This window comes from Pinus tabuliformis, chromosome J (genome assembly GCF_031772625.1).
Source record: "Pinus tabuliformis cultivar Carrire ecotype Pingquan chromosome J, CPIR1, whole genome shotgun sequence".
Classification (NCBI taxonomy): domain Eukaryota; kingdom Viridiplantae; phylum Streptophyta; class Pinopsida; order Pinales; family Pinaceae; genus Pinus; species Pinus tabuliformis.
The window spans coordinates 1,161,147,180-1,161,163,584 of NC_142295.1; positions in this window are offsets into that span (position 1 = coordinate 1,161,147,180).

The following is a 16,405-nucleotide window of genomic DNA, read 5'->3' on the forward strand; positions in this document are numbered from 1 at the left end:
TAAGGTGTCAACTGCTGCATATTCGGTGATGGGGAACCAGAACCGAAAATTTAGGGTTACTCTCAGCCAAAACAGAACAGATCAAAGCTTTCGGTGCTCAACGCCAGCATGGGACATTAATTGCCCATCTCATGCCCTCTCATGCCATCTCAGCTGAACGAAGGGAAAGCCAGATGTCAAAGCTGCAAGGAAGAATCAATGCATACGAGGAGATAGAGTTAGAATTTCAATTTGATTAGGACTCTATGTATTCACAGCGCAATACCTTTGTATTTAATAAGTTTGTTTAGATATAGATAAGGCAATTAATGATAGGATTTCGAGCTCCCCTCATGCTGGAGGAGGAGACTCAAGATAGTTTTAGTTTTGGTTTTCCTATATATAGTGAAAACTCTGATGTGAGTGGGGTTGGAGATTTATGAAAAAACAGAGTTTTTATATTGGCTGATGTAAAAGACTTTGACAGTAATAGAAAGACTACTTTTTCTTCCCAAGATTCATCTTGTGTTCAAAGGCTCAGAATATATGTGGTCTTGTCTTTTTCCTTTCCATTTTACAGCTCCATAGATGTGCAATCACTCTGAATTCACCTAGTGCTCAGACTTCCTGTGCATATTTATGAGTTGTCTTTATCCTTTCTGTTTTACAGCTCAATAGACATGCAATCACTCTGAATTCACCTAGTGCTCAGACTTCCTGTGTATGTTTATGAGTTGAGGTTCTGTTTGAGAAATGTTCTGAGTGTTTAAACATAATATGCCTTGGCTTCCATGATTGAGTAGTTAATAGTTTACTGCAGAAGTGTTTGACTCCATGAGCCCAATGGAAGAAGTGTTATTTTGTTGTTCCAACCAGCTTGTTTTCATAAACTGTTTGAAGAGTTAGCCATCTTTTCTTGTTAATATTTCCTATCAAAAATCAGTGAGAGAGCCCTCTCTGACTAAGGAGGCTAAGCCTTAGTCTAAAGCCTGGTTGAAATAGTTACATGAGATCTTGCTAGGTAGCAGCCCTTAGTACTGATTTTGTGATAACATACACAGCAAAAAAACCAAATTTACAGATGATGATGGGAGATGCCACCTTGAAGTGCATTACCCATTTGAGATCCAGAAAGACTGGAGAAGCCGAAGCGTTCATACTTTGGACAAGGCTATAGATTTTGAAAACATTAAGGTCCAAGACAATCTTCACATGACGGCTACAACCTTGAACATTAGCGCAACTAAGACAATAGATACAAAGAAATGGTGGGCTAGAAAAGTACGAAGTCAATTTCTCGGCAAAACGGGTCTAAGAAAAAGGGTGATAAATCATCATTTAGAGATGAAACACCATAATTTTAGAGATGAAACACCATAGCACCATAATCTGCTAGTGGCGCTGGTGTTGAGAAGCTGGTTGCCCAATTCCTGGACACTTGTTTGCTACTTCTACGGAAGCAGGTTGAATGGTAAATAGTTGTTGATTGGCTCCAAGATCAGCTGGATACAGATATATCTTCTGTCATTTTACAGGGTTCTAATATGAAATCCCCGCGCATAAGGTTGGTATTCTGTTTTACAATATGTGTGCAGATGTGCTTGGCATCATATCAGTTCAGAGTTTGGGGCACCATAGGGGCTGGATTGTGTCTACTGGAAATGAAACCGAAACCTATAATCAGTGGGCTCAACGCAACAGGTTTCATGTTGATGATGATCTCTATTTCAAGAACAAGAAGTTAGGATTTGAGTTGGATTTGAGTATTTTGAAGGCAAGTAGACCCTGTTATGCATATCCATGGTCAGAAAGAATTTTGAAATCACGTGGCAGAGCATTAAAGATCTCAGGAGAAATTAAAATTGTTTAAAACAGTTTCGCAGTTTCGCAGCGCGCTACGAAACTGCGAAACTGCTGTAGGTGTGTTTTTGAAACGCATATAATAGTTTGATGGCAGAATCAAAATTTTGTGAAGGGAACACCTCAGTGACATAAAGGGGATTAAAGGAAGCTTCTACAGCCAGTCAACATACGCCATGTGTACCTTTAACAAGAGATGAAAGAATTTAACCCAAGTTTGGAATCTTCGGTCATAAAGCCACTTTATTTTTGGTGATTAGGGTTTTGGAGGGAGCTACATATGAAAAGTTTCGGTTGGCACACCTGTCCATCAGAGAAGCTCCCAGCATGTTAATAAGCATATCAGTAGCATGGTAATACCCTATATTCTTGGGTTATTAAAGGTTTAAGGTGTCAACTGCTGCATATTCGGTGATGGGGAACCAGAACCGAAAATTTAGGGTTACTCTCAGCCAAAACAGAACAGATCAAAGCTTTCGGTGCTCAACGCCAGCATGGGACATTAATTGCCCATCTCATGCTATCTCAGCTGAACGAAGGGAAAGCCAGATGTCAAAGCTACAAGGAAGAATCAATGCATACGAGGAGATAGAGTTAGAATTTCAATTTGATTAGGACTCTATGTATTCACAGCGCAATACCTTTGTATTTAATAAGTTTGTTTAGATATAGATAAGGCAATTAATGATAGGATTTCGAGCTCCCCTCATGCTGGAGGAGGAGACTCAAGATAGTTTTAGTTTTGGTTTTCCTATACATAGTGAAAACTCTGATGTAAGTGGGGTTGGAGATTTATGAAAAAACAGAGTTTTTATATTGGCTGATGTAAAAGACTTTGACAGTAATAGAAAGACTACTTTTTCTTCCCAAGATTCATCTTGTGTTCAAAGGCTCAGAATATATGTGGTCTTGTCTTTTTCCTTTCCATTTTACAGCTCCATAGATGTGCAATCACTCTGAATTCACCTAGTGCTCAGACTTCCTGTGCATATTTATGAGTTGTCTTTATCCTTTCTGTTTTACAGCTCAATAGACATGTAATCACTCTGAATTCACCTAGTGCTCAGACTTCCTGTGTATGTTTATGAGTTGAGGTTCTGTTTGAGAAATGTTCTGAGTGTTTAAACATAATATGCCTTGGCTTCCATGATTGAGTAGTTAATAGTTTACTGCAGAAGTGTTTGACTCCATGAGCCCAATGGAAGAAGTGTTATTTTGTTGTTCCAACCAGCTTGTTTTCATAAACTGTTTGAAGAGTTAGCCATCTTTTCTTGTTAATATTTCCTATCAAAAATCAGTGAGAGAGCCCTCTCTGACTAAGGAGGCTAAGCCTTAGTCTAAAGCCTGGTTGAAATAGTTACATGAGATCTTGCTAGGTAGCAGCCCTTAGTACTGATTTTGTGATAACAGTATGCAAGGGGGTAGAAATGGCCCAGGCTAGCGAGGCTAGATTCCGAGAGAAGCGACTCACATCATCGGCATGGCCGATATACCGTGTAGATGACGGATCCATTTGAAAGGTGTAAAATACAATGGATGAGATAATGTGATCTACCTAACTTTATGGTAGAAATAAAGACACACAAATCAAAGGGATGTGATGTGAGTAACATTTATGGTGGTAGAGCGCATTGGGAGAATTAGGAAGGAGATGGCCTTTGGAATCCTCATGAACGAATGCCCCCTTACTCAAATGTAAGGGTAGTCATGGGTATACATAGCTTCCATGGTGTCTTCATCAAGGTGGGAGATGAGCGGACGGGAGGAAGGTTGACAACATGATGCAGTGGCATTACCTGGTGCATCAACCTAAGGAATAAGGTTCACATATGCATCGTCTGGAATGGTAGACGACAGACTGGTAGAAGGAGGGTCTACAGATGTTGATACCTTAGATTCTATCAAAATAGGTTCGAGAGAAATGTGTGCAGCAACCTCAGGAAGGTTGGTCAACAAGGAACTCAAGGATGACGATAGGTAAAGAATGGGGCCTGTGGTGTCCATCATCTCGACATTGGGGGAGGGGACCACAGTAAAGGTTCCAAAGTTTCCCTATTCTAGTTGACTGGTGCTACCAAAATCCATAGGGAAAGTAGACGCTCCAATATGAGTGGCCTCATTTAACAAATCGCCCCAAGGCAATCGCGAAACTCGTCAAGGCGAGGGAAACAATGGGAATAGTGACCATGAAGATCAAAAAGGGCACAAGGGCGGTTTTTGTGAATCGTTTTTGAGTTTCTTAGTGGGATCGTATGTCAACATGGACTTCCATAATATTCGACTTAGGGAACGCTTCATGAACAAAAGGTTCAAGTTGAGGAATTTCAGGACAATTGTTGGTGTCATGCCCAACAACTTCACATAAAGTGCATGGATTTGGGGCCTTAGGGGCTAGAGGAGTTTGGTGAGCCTTGTCCCTCAAATCTTTGATTTTGGCTTTACCCCCCTGGCCAGATGCCTTCGCAGCAGGAGTTGGTTCCTGTTGAGGTGGTTATGGTACTTAAGCAACAACAACGGTCATGGGGCCAGTTGAACTAGGGTCAAAGCATGATATGGTCTTGGCTAACTAGGGGGAATGTTTGTAAGGGGATCAATGTGTCATACTGGGATCCCGAGAGTCATGTTAGGAAGGACCAGCAAAGCCATGACAGGTACAAGAAAAATTCCCAGAGGGGGGAATAAGAAAGGTATCTAGGCAGCAGGATAATGCCTTAACAGAATAGCTGCTAGATGGTTGATACCCGGAGGAATAGTTCCTAGAGGGAACATAGGAGAGACACCCACAAATCAAGGAGGTCTTGAGGGAGTGGGTCCATAGGGTTGAGCTAGAAGAGAAACAACAAGATGTTGAGGAGTAGGTTTTTGATCAGGTGTACCAGACTGCTAAAGGATAGCCCACGATGCTTGTAACATGCAAACACTCATGGAAGTATGTTCAGAAATGGGAGGGGGAGTACTAGGGAAGGCACCTAACAATGAGGAATCATTATAGACTTTGTGTGAGACACTGTTACAATGAGCTGAAGACTCGCTGTCAGATATCGACGAGATGATGGACTCAGGGGAGGTCACAGATGCCAGCTCATAGTAATTCAACTGATCAATGGTAACAATCTTCCCTTCATGGGAGAAGCACATCTTGCGAAACACAATAGATGCAACAACTGACATGGCATATGTGTAAGTATGACGTAAGAGGATATTGTAATCGAAAGGGGCATCAATGACTTTGATATTGACATGGAAAACCTTGCCCGCAAGGGTCACTGGATAGTTGCGGTACATGCCAAGGGGATGGGATAAGTGTCCATCCCAAGCACGTAAAGTGATGGTGGAGGGGGAAAACTCAAGTGACTTGAGTTGTTTCCAAACAGAAAACCATAAAGATTAACATTTCAAATAAACCAGGTGTTGAAGAAAATATCACCTTGGGGGAAAATGCACTATAGAAGAAATTGAATCTTACACTAAGTTATTCAAATAATTTCGTGATTTTTTTGCCTGGTCTTATTATGAGATGCCTAGACTTGATCCCGCCATTGTTGAACATCGCATCGACACTTGGCTTGATGCTATTCTTGTTTTCCACAAACAAATTCTTGTCCATCCTTCCTAACGAGATGATATTAAAGTTGAAATCGATAATGTTAAGCGGGTTGGTTTAATTTATCCCATTGAAGACACCACATAGGTTTCCAATCCTATTTCTATCCTATAGAAACAAGGCGCCATTTTTGTCTGCACAGAATTTAACGATTTGAACAAAACTTGTCCCAAAGACAAATTTCCCACACCTTTCATAGACCAAATCATTGGTGTGTGGGGCATGAGGTCCTTTCCTTTGTGGATGGATTCTATGGATACAACCAGATATGTATTCATCATCTTGATCAACTCAAAATTGCCTTCACTAGTTCATGGGAAAATTTTTCCTATTGGGTCATGTCTTTCATTTTAATGAATGTTGGGGCGACTTTTCAGTGTGCCATGTCCTGTTGTCCATAACTTGTCTCATATTATCCTCGCATATCTAGACGGTCTCACTACTCGTTCAAAACATTGGTCACAACACCTTACTAATTTTTTTACTGTTTTCCTTCGATGTTGAAAGTATAACATTCGCCTAAATCCCCTTAAGTGTGTATTTTTCATTCCATATTGAAATTTTTTGGGCTTCATTGTGTCCAAATATGGTATTACCATTTATTCTCTCAAAGTTAAATCCATTCTCAAACTTCCTCCTCCCTGCAATCTTTTCCAATTATAAAACCTCCAAGGCAAATCCAACTTCCTTTACTGATTTATTCCTAACTATGCTACCACTACTCATGGATTCCTCGTAATCCTTCACTTTAAAATTCATTTTGTTTGGGAGGACCAAGCTTAGCAACCCTTTGATGCCGTCACTTCTTTTCCATTGATTAGCCCACCCAAATTTGAGGGGGACTTCATCTCGTACATCTTAGCTTCCACCTATTCAGTTATCGGGGTCCTAATACAAGACGATGAAACTAGGAATTAACATGTTATTTATTATGTCAATAAAAACCTTAATGACCACCCTGTCTCCTATTCTCGTGAAGAAAATTTGGCCCTACCTATTATGTTCTCTATTCAAAAACTTCACCATTATATCATCATGTGTACCACTAAATTTGTGACTAATTCCAACCCCATGGCCTTCTTGTTGAGTCGATGGATCATCAATGGGAAGTATGATGGTTGGATTGTTATCCTCTAAGAATTTGATCTAGAATTCGTCGTGCCCAAGAGTAAGAAAGTATTAGCCCTTTTTGAGTTCATTTTTTATTTTCTTATAAGTATGTTAGATCTACTAATAAGTGAATTCCTTCTAGATGAACAATTTTTCGCTATAAACTCAAATTATCATTGGTATGATGACATCCTCACCTAGTTTGTGAGCCTGAAATCCACCCTGCATCTCAATTGTGAGGATCACAAATATATTCAACATCAACCCCCTCACTATCTCCTCACCTCTGAAAACATTTATCATCGTAGTGTCAACACTGTCCTTCATCATTGTCTCGCCCATGCCAAAGCTGGGAAAGTGCTCAATGCCTATCATGAGAGTGCTTGTGGTGGTAATCTCTCCAAAATGGCCACCACCTAGAAAATCACGTGTGTCAGGTAATTTTTTCCTTCTCTCTTTAGTGATTTCATTGAGGTAGTCAGACATTGACCCAATTGTCAATTATATGCCTGAAAGGATTGAGCCCCACCTTCTCCTGTCCATCTTATCATTGTAGCTAGTCCTTTATGTAAATGGGCCATTAAATTTATGGTGTCAACCTCCATATTCTAATAACAATAAGTATATTATCATGGTCATCAATTATTTCACCAAATGGGTTGAAGCCATGCCCACTTTCCACAACACCACAACTATTGCAACCTTATTCTTCTTTAACCTTGTAATCGCTCAATTCAGGGTTTCGTAACAATTAGTTTCTAACCATGGTAAAAAAATTGAAAATGAGATATGGAGTGAGCTATCCTCATTGTTGGGATTTGAACTCCAATATTCATAATATTATTACCCCCAAGGTAATAGAGAAGATAAATTTTTCAATAAAGTCCTTAAAACCATGCTTAAGTGGATGGTGAATATACATAAGACGAACTGGCATCTTATGCTCTTCCCTCCATTTTGGGCCTATATAAATTTTGTTAAAACCACCACCAGGTTCACTCCTTTCCACCTTGTCTATGGAAAGAAGGAAATCTTACCGATCGAGGGTGAAATCCCCTTCCTCCACCTTAATGTCAAACTCCTCCTGGAAAACAAATATTTAGAACAATGAATCATCATGCTTCAGCTCCCCAATGAATATTGTGGCGTTGCTTTGCAAACCATTGAAGCAACAAAAGAGCGCACCAAAGCTTAGTATGACCATTAATTCCACACTCATACTTTTCATGAAGGAAGTCTTGTTCTCATTTATGACCAATCTCATGATTTCCTGGGACATGGAAACTTTGAACCGTTATGGGTCAGTCCTTACATCATCTGTAAGGGTTTAGGAGATTGGGAACATAGCTTTTAGAGAGACAAGAAGGATAAATTATCCCAACCCTCGTATGCACTCTAGCTAATGAAATTTTACCCATAGCAGTTCCCATTGAAATGCATATTATTTTATCATTCTAAATTTAGGTAGCTTGCATCCCTCGTCATCTCATTTGTTGTCTTCTTGTGATGTTCAGATGGATCCATTATCCACACCACATATTGGTGATGTTGATGGTGCGAGTCACTTCTCTAGGAATCTAGCCCTTGTAGCTTGGGCCATTTTCACCCCTTTGAATTTGTTAGTACACTCTAGTGGTGTCTAAATTGGATCTGCCACCAATAACAAGCTGAAAAGTTTTTTATTCGATCTCCTAGACCATCGTATCCTTCACCTTCATGTTCATCCTAATTCCTTGTTATTTGTCATACAATTGAATGGTGTATATCATGTGTGTAATCCTGTCCTATTTAGAAAATATCTACGAGTTAATATTTTGGCATGTGAATTTGAATCCATTACATTCAGTCATGTTCCTGTAGCACAAAATAACTATGTAGATACCATTATAACCAACATTCTAGATTGACATTTATCACATGCATCTACAAGAAGACATCAGCAAAAAAATGGTGAACCACAATCATCACAAAAGATGCATAACCATATTATGTATCATAATATCCAATGTATACTGTTTGGAGTCCACTACTCTAAATACATCCGACATGCCCATATCATATTACATATGAAAAGATGGGCCCACATGTCCCTATGCCTAATCACTAACCTCTCATGCCAATGGGTCCATTCCACCTGCCCCTAAGTCTCAAAATGCCCAACTAACCATCGTTATGTGTCTCGTGATACCTCACCACTAAGAGGGAAGCCCAGTGCACACATTTGTATATCAATCTTCTAGCTCAGTAGCAAGTTGAACCTATGTTAGAGATCCTCTAGTAACACATCATTATCTGACGTCTACTGTGATGTTGAACCTCTCTAATCTGCAACCCCAGATAATGTGGCTCGTCCCACATATCCTGTAGACCTCACTAGTTCTATATATATATGCCACAATTTTATAAATCAGTACCACATACATACATTTTCTAAACTATACATGTGACCGAAATATAGAAACTATCTCTTACCATCTACACCCCACTCTAATCTTGGCAGTAGTGGTAGATTAGGATCCCCCTGAAAGTTCATTCCACTCTTTGGATAGTCATCTATATATAGTGGCATCTGGTCCCAATGAGTAAAGAACTCAGGCCGGAACACCCGTCAAACTCCCCCTGCTCGACTGTGTTGTAGTAACTACCCCTAGAGGTTCATCCTGGGCTCCTCTGGGTCCCAATTATGGATATGTACATGTGGACGAATGGTAGGGATCTTCTCAAAGAAGAATGAGCATAAAAATGTTCCAAATGAATCGTTATCATTGGTCCACTTCCTACATAGAATTAGCTGACATTTCAATGAAATCAACAACATCTGGGCCCACCCATAGTAGGTCCCTCCTAGCATACTCTCCACTAGCATTATTTTCCCTCTAGAAATGTGATGGAAGGCATGACTACCCAAGATTTGCACCACTAATGTGGTCATAGCTCGTGTCTCAAGTCTCTCCAAGTCCAAGATCTGATTATTTGTGCCCATCACCCAAGTCCCAAGAATAAAATGATGGTTCACAATCTCTCTAATATGCCTCCCATGAGGCAATACTAGATGAATCTCTCCCACCACCCCCAAAGGTGGCAAGCCTATCAAAAAGTATATGTCCTGAATCATGATCTTGATCATATGCCCTTGTATCACAAAGGCCTCCTGATCTAGATTGCTGTAAGTCACAATCTGGGACAAAAGTGGCTCACCCGCCCTCATCAATGGGTTCTCCAAGAAATTAAGTAACCCATATCGTGCTAGATCCCCTCAGACAGAAGATCCCCTTGAATCTTACAAATGAAGATCATCAAAATCATGTTCTCTCCATACCAACTTTAACTCTTCCATAACTGCAAAATACCATTATATTATGTTATTTTAGAGTCATAACATGCTTATTTAACACTCAAATTCAACTCCCTAGAACGCACAAGCACTAATTATGCCTCATGTTCAGAGCACAATTTTTCCACTAAAAAATGTATTGGGCACACTTTTCAACCCTTTTTCTATGCCCCAAGGTGCAAAAAACAACCCAAAAAGTGTGTTGCAACCATGAGGAAGAGATGGGGTTTATCCTATTCAGTTGAGGACCTAATCTAAAATTTCAATCCACTAAAACTCATGAGTAAGGTTAGGCCACCAAACTAAAACTTGTAGATCCAAACTCTACTGGTCAGTTTTTCTTCAGCAAGCTTCCCAAGATTTAGGGCCTTCTCGTACTCTCCAAATTCTCCAACAACTCACTATGCAAATGAATTGGATTTGGGTGCAATAAGACCTTTTATAGGAAAAACCCTAGTTTTTTCATTGCCCATTATGACCAAACCATAACTCAGTCTGACAAATCATAAAAATTGTTTCCAATATCTCACCGAGTTCTATAATGGGTTTTTTTGTTTTTGGTAATTCAGCACTTCAGCAGGAAGCCATTTTTCCACGAGGTCTCACTTTACTGCCTATTAAAATCAAATTTCTCCATATGTGTTTCTTGTACTCTAGTACCACTTTACCTTTGCACTAGTCGACTCATCTGTCAATTTTCTCCATGAGTAACCATTATTTACTGATGATTTTATGGTCCCCTTTGGGCATCCCCATGTGGTAGCATCATCCAGTCACGCTTGTTCAGAGCATCCGAGATGAGTCATCCTTGCATCCATGGCATCTGTTTAGAGTCGGATTGAGTACTGTTATTTTGTAGCATCCATATTTGCATCACATTAATCCCACCTTACTCATGTTTTGCCTCCAGCTATACTGATCTGTCTTTGAAAATCCTCCATTTGATTAATTGACCATCCCCTCTAGAATCAACTCAGTAGATGTCAGGTCAACCATGCACATCATGCTCTATCAAGGGAATTCACTAGTCCACCTATCATCTTGTCTTCTTCCGTCATCATCCCTAGTGTCAATCCATCAGTCACATTACTATGATCCTTGTTCCTTTGTTGAGGAATCCTCATTGCCTCAACTTTGGCAAACCATCTTCTTTCGACTTCAACACATTTATTCTAGGAGAGTGGTTTCGAGGGTAGTGTACCTTGGTTCTAGCTTAGATTTACTTTTTTGTTGTCTCGAAGCAAGCAAAGGGAATCCCCATTTCAGTTTGACTTGGTTGATTCTATTGTGTTGGACTCCAACTCATTATTGCATGGCCAATAATTGTACACTTGATGGTCGAGTGATCTAGCATATTGTACCAAGTTTTCCTCAGTGTGTGTGTGATATTTTTCAAACATCATGAGGGGTGGCCCTTCAAGTATCCCCCCACGTGCCCAAACGCTAGCAGTTTATGATCCAACCTCATATGCAGTTCCATAGATTTGACTGGCTCAGTTCCCGCCGCTTACAGAACCTCCAACATGCATGACTCATTCAAATGATCCATTCAGATCTGCAAGGCCCTTTCTTGTTCAGTGGGACTTCTTTGGTTGTGATTTCCCCTTACCATATCAGCTTAAGGAGCATTATGTCTCATGTACTCAGATCATCAGATGTTATTGTATTTATTCTTGACTTATGTTTTTCCAGGAACATTATGTATATGGGACTCATTGTATTATTGTATTACTTTCTAGCTCATTGAGGTCATCATATCATGTATCATGTACTTTTTTCTCAGACACACATTGTTGAGCACACCATTATTATTTGTATTTAGTTATCTTAACAGCCACAGATATGCCTCCCCCGACTCATTTGACATCATGTACTCCAAAATAAAAGGGTACTTATATCATATTAGTAGGTCTCACCCCCTCCAATATCAATCCTTCCCTGTCTTCCTTCATCTCTCTCTATCCCCCTCTGACTCCCCTTCAGTGTCTCATGAAAGTGGAAGATACAATGTATCTCGGTCATCTGATTTTCTCTTAACACTCTTACGGTGGAGGAAATATGTTATTGCCCAAAAATTATCACCTAGCCATTTCTTCTTAGGTTGATAGGAATACACCATGTAGGATTGATTTTACCATAATAAATCCATTTTCTCAATCGAAATAATTTAGTAAACCATTTTTCGTAAATTATTTTTCATTAAGATTCAAAAAAACCCAGAAGAATATTTAAATAAATTAGTATTTATTTAATATTCTTTATGAACAATTATTTCATCATCATTTGATCATTATTCATTGTCACATTTGAGTAAATCACCTTGGAATAATTAAATAAATAACTATTTTTTTATTATTCCTTAATTTTATTTTTGGAATAATAGTTAAACCACTATTTAATAGTTATTTCAAATTCACACTTTTATTAATCCTCACAATGTAATTAATAAATAATTTTATTTTTTAATTACCTCAACCACTTTCTCAATGGATATATTTTGATTTAGTTAATAATATTTTATTATTTTCTAATTCCTAATTTGGATCAGTACTTTGTTATAAATAGAGGGTTTTTCCGTTCATTCTTCACCATGATCATTATCATCATCACCATTATCATCTCACAAAATTTGAGCGCCCACATGAGTTCCATATTTCTTTTGGGTTTTCTACATATTTGAGAGAGAGAAATAGATTGATGAAGCACAAGGACATCAAAAGGACTCATCCCACAGAGAGGGATATATAGACCCATGTTGTAAATCTTCCTCACAACATGTTTCTTACTCATGGAATCACCTTAGGGTCTTAGACCATTGAGAACCCCAATAGAGCGGAGGGCATACAACATAAAGAGACATACAAACAGGCAATCCTAATACTTAAACTACTCAAGTAGGAAGAAGAGGTATTACCTGGAGGTCCTACATTTGAGGTCGTTCCCGCAGGGTCCAAACCCTTTGCTTCTTCCAATGCCTTAAAACCTGCAATTCGTTCAACCAAAGCATATACAAGATCATTAATAGAAATCATGTTCATGATATAAGTGTTAGACCATATAAGCATGTAAGAAAATAAGAATTAACATGAGATTTTATAAGAAAATCATAACATAGATTAATGCATAAAGGCCATACTCATCAAGAACAAGAAAACGCCTCTTTACTAATGTAAGCTAAAGAAAATGCGAAAGAACTACAAAGATCCGTCATTCCCAGGCCTCACCAATCCTCGTTCATAGGTATACACAAGGATGTCATGAGGGGATGATGGACATCTCAAGAAGGAAACAGGGGTTTCCTATGACTTGGGAGTGCAGAAGGCGCATGGATATCTTCACACTTAAACAAGGATGTAATCAACTATAATATCAATATCCAATATTTTATACTCAATTAGGCCTTCCCATGGAAGTTTATTTATACTTCTCCAAATTATTTTTTCTAGTTGGGAAACGTTGGAACATGGGATATAGTAGCTGATTATCAGGTCAAACCTATAAAATCCTCCGGAATTAAGGGAGATTATATATTTTTTAATGTTTTAACACATATACACAAGTTTGGGATATAATGACCCATGTGTACACGCACTTTATACATGGCAAAATCACGTATGGGACTTAAAACACTTTTTTTTAGAATTTGGATCATGTCTAGTAGGGAAGGGTTGCCATAGGCCATATCCGAAAGCATCAAATATACCAAGGGTGGTAAATGGTGCTATAAAAGTGTTTTAAAATTATTATTATTCATTTCAAGTCCTCCATTGGGTACTACATTGTTCATTTTTCGTTGTTATATGTTTTGGATTGCACATGATCTTTAGTTGTAGGTTTTTCTTATTTTCTCATTACAGATCCAAAACATAAAAAACCCTATTTCTGTTGTTAGGGTCACTTGCCGCCAATGACTTAAGTGAATAATTTTTGGTACACTTATCTGAAATATTTACACTAACACTTTGTTTTCCAACTTGTTTTCTATCCTTTATGTTGAATCTTCATATTGAAAGTGCTATTCTGTTGTCATATGAAGAAAACCTTCACATTCTTGAAACCTTTAATATTCCACCATGCATGCGACAACAAATATAAATATTTCCAGATATTTCTCTTCCTCATCCTAGCATAGGGTTTTATTGTTTAAACTTGTTTTTGAGCTTCCAATAGGTAGAGTGCACTTCATGAGCTTGAAGCCCAATCAACCTCGAAAATTGTGCCCTATCTGATCAAGCTTTCCTTAAGAGTGCACTTCTTCGTGATGAAGAACTATGCCCTCTCTTGATTGCATGACCACATTACAAAGGAAGGAAGCTTCTCCATTCAACACTTTGGCATGCGATAGTGCTCCCTCCTTTTCCTTGAGTGCATGGGTGCATTGTGAAGGCCCACAGCCTTGTTAACCTCCTCCTTCATCCCTTTAGAGTGCGACAGTGCACCCTCCTTGTCTCATTGAGCACATGGGTGCCTAGGGAAGACTTGAGGGCCCCTTATCTCATCCCTTCGTCCCTGTAGGGTGTGACAATGCACCATAGTTTATTTTTCTGATTCCTTAAGTGCATGAGTGCACTGCAAACTCCCAAATGACCTTGCATGTCCCCTTTGTCCTTTAAAAGTGCACCCTCCTAGTTTTCATGCCTATTTTCTCATGCATGCAAGTTATTTTATGTTTTCATTCATATTTTTCATGATATGTCATCTATGATGGCTCTATGTTTGTGATTTACAAGTATTGTTGCATAGTTAGGTTTTTTTTAAGTTAATGTTATCACTATGAGTGTGTTTCCCAAAGAAAGTGTTCATGCTACAATATTACCAATTTTTCATCATTTGTTGGAGACATGCCACCTTGCAAAGTCACCTCCAACTAAATTTTAGAAGAAAGCAACAATGAACCAATGGAAGTTATGAGGCCCAATATTCCCATATACGTAGATACTTAGTGCTTTATTGATAAGGATACGCAGGTCACATGGAAAAAATATACAACACATTCATGCAGGAGAAGCTTCCTGTGGACTTTGAAGATTTACATGCATATATCAACATAAAGAAGTTAAGGATGTATAGGATATCATGCAAATTCCTAGTCATGCCATTTGCATAAGTAATTGAATGGATCATTATGCATATGGATGATTCTCACATTGTGCTACGTAGTGAGAGCACCACCTATTATAGTGAAGAGATGCAACAATATTATAAGATGCTCAAGCCCAATGAATATGAAAATAATGTATTCTACATGACATGGGTAACCCTTGACACTATTGATTTCATCAGAACATGCTTTCGAGAGCCTACCAGGTTTCTGCATCGCCCATCTGCGGTCTATTCAAAAAATATTCTTAGAGATGTCGATTAGTATTTGATAGCCATGTATTGTTGGTTATATGGGCTTAAGAAAGTTGAAATGTTACAGGATAACTAGACATACATGCTCAATATAGTAGTCACCCATGGGACAGTCTTCAATTTTGTTGATATCCTATCATTTGAGTTACAACGTCAAGTCAGGCGAGAAAACCCATCTTTACGGGTGAACCAAGCACTAGAATTATACATGTCTGCATTTCTCTTAGTTAGAATCTGTGCATAGTATGTGTTCCTGGGAATGAATTGGAACTGGACTCCTGAGGATAAGTTCATGTTCTACTTCTACCATAGAGTGTTATGAGAAACAAGCTTTAGAGGCATATGTTCAAAAATAGTTGAACAATTATTTTCGGTCATATTTCACATGATTTTTGAGATCGATCCTCTTTGCATGATCAATTAGGTGAAAGAGTCACTTTGAGATATAGTGGAATAGTTTGAAACTCTAGAGGCTACATACATCATAATATTTATATATCCCATCATCATATTCCGTGATATATGACCAACAAAGTGGTCATGCAAGAAGTTTCGAATTAGCTAGACAAAGGAGTGTTAAGAATTCTCCACAAGAGGAAGAAATCCCATTGGCGTTTCTTTCCATTGAGGATCAAATTGTATGAGTTAAAGAGACACAAGGAGACAACACCATAAATACATGATTTGAACCATCTACACTTCACCACTAAATACTTTCATAGATATGATCCTAGGAAAATTGTCCGACAGCATTGTCAAAGGATCAATCACAAGACGGAGCACTCATCCATGTCCACAACAAAGGATGAGAAGACAAAGAACTGGTACAATTCCAACATGAAGACACATCCACTCATCGATACCATTTCACCCTATGATCCACCAACTCAAGTCTTGGAAGTGGAGGAGGAGGAGGAGGAGATAACACCTCAAGGAAGGAAACTAGATCATAAGAAAATGATAAGATATTATTTGACACAAAAGAGAAGCAAGAAATGGAAAGTTGGTCCCTTAAACTTAGGATCTATATTAGTAGAGCAAGAGAGATGAGAAGAAGAAGAAGAAGAAGAGTGGAAGAGTGAATAGGATGAGCTGTTGGAGAAGTAAAAACTAGAAGAAGAAGAGAAGAGGATCATAGAAGAAGAGGAGAAGAGGCAATACTA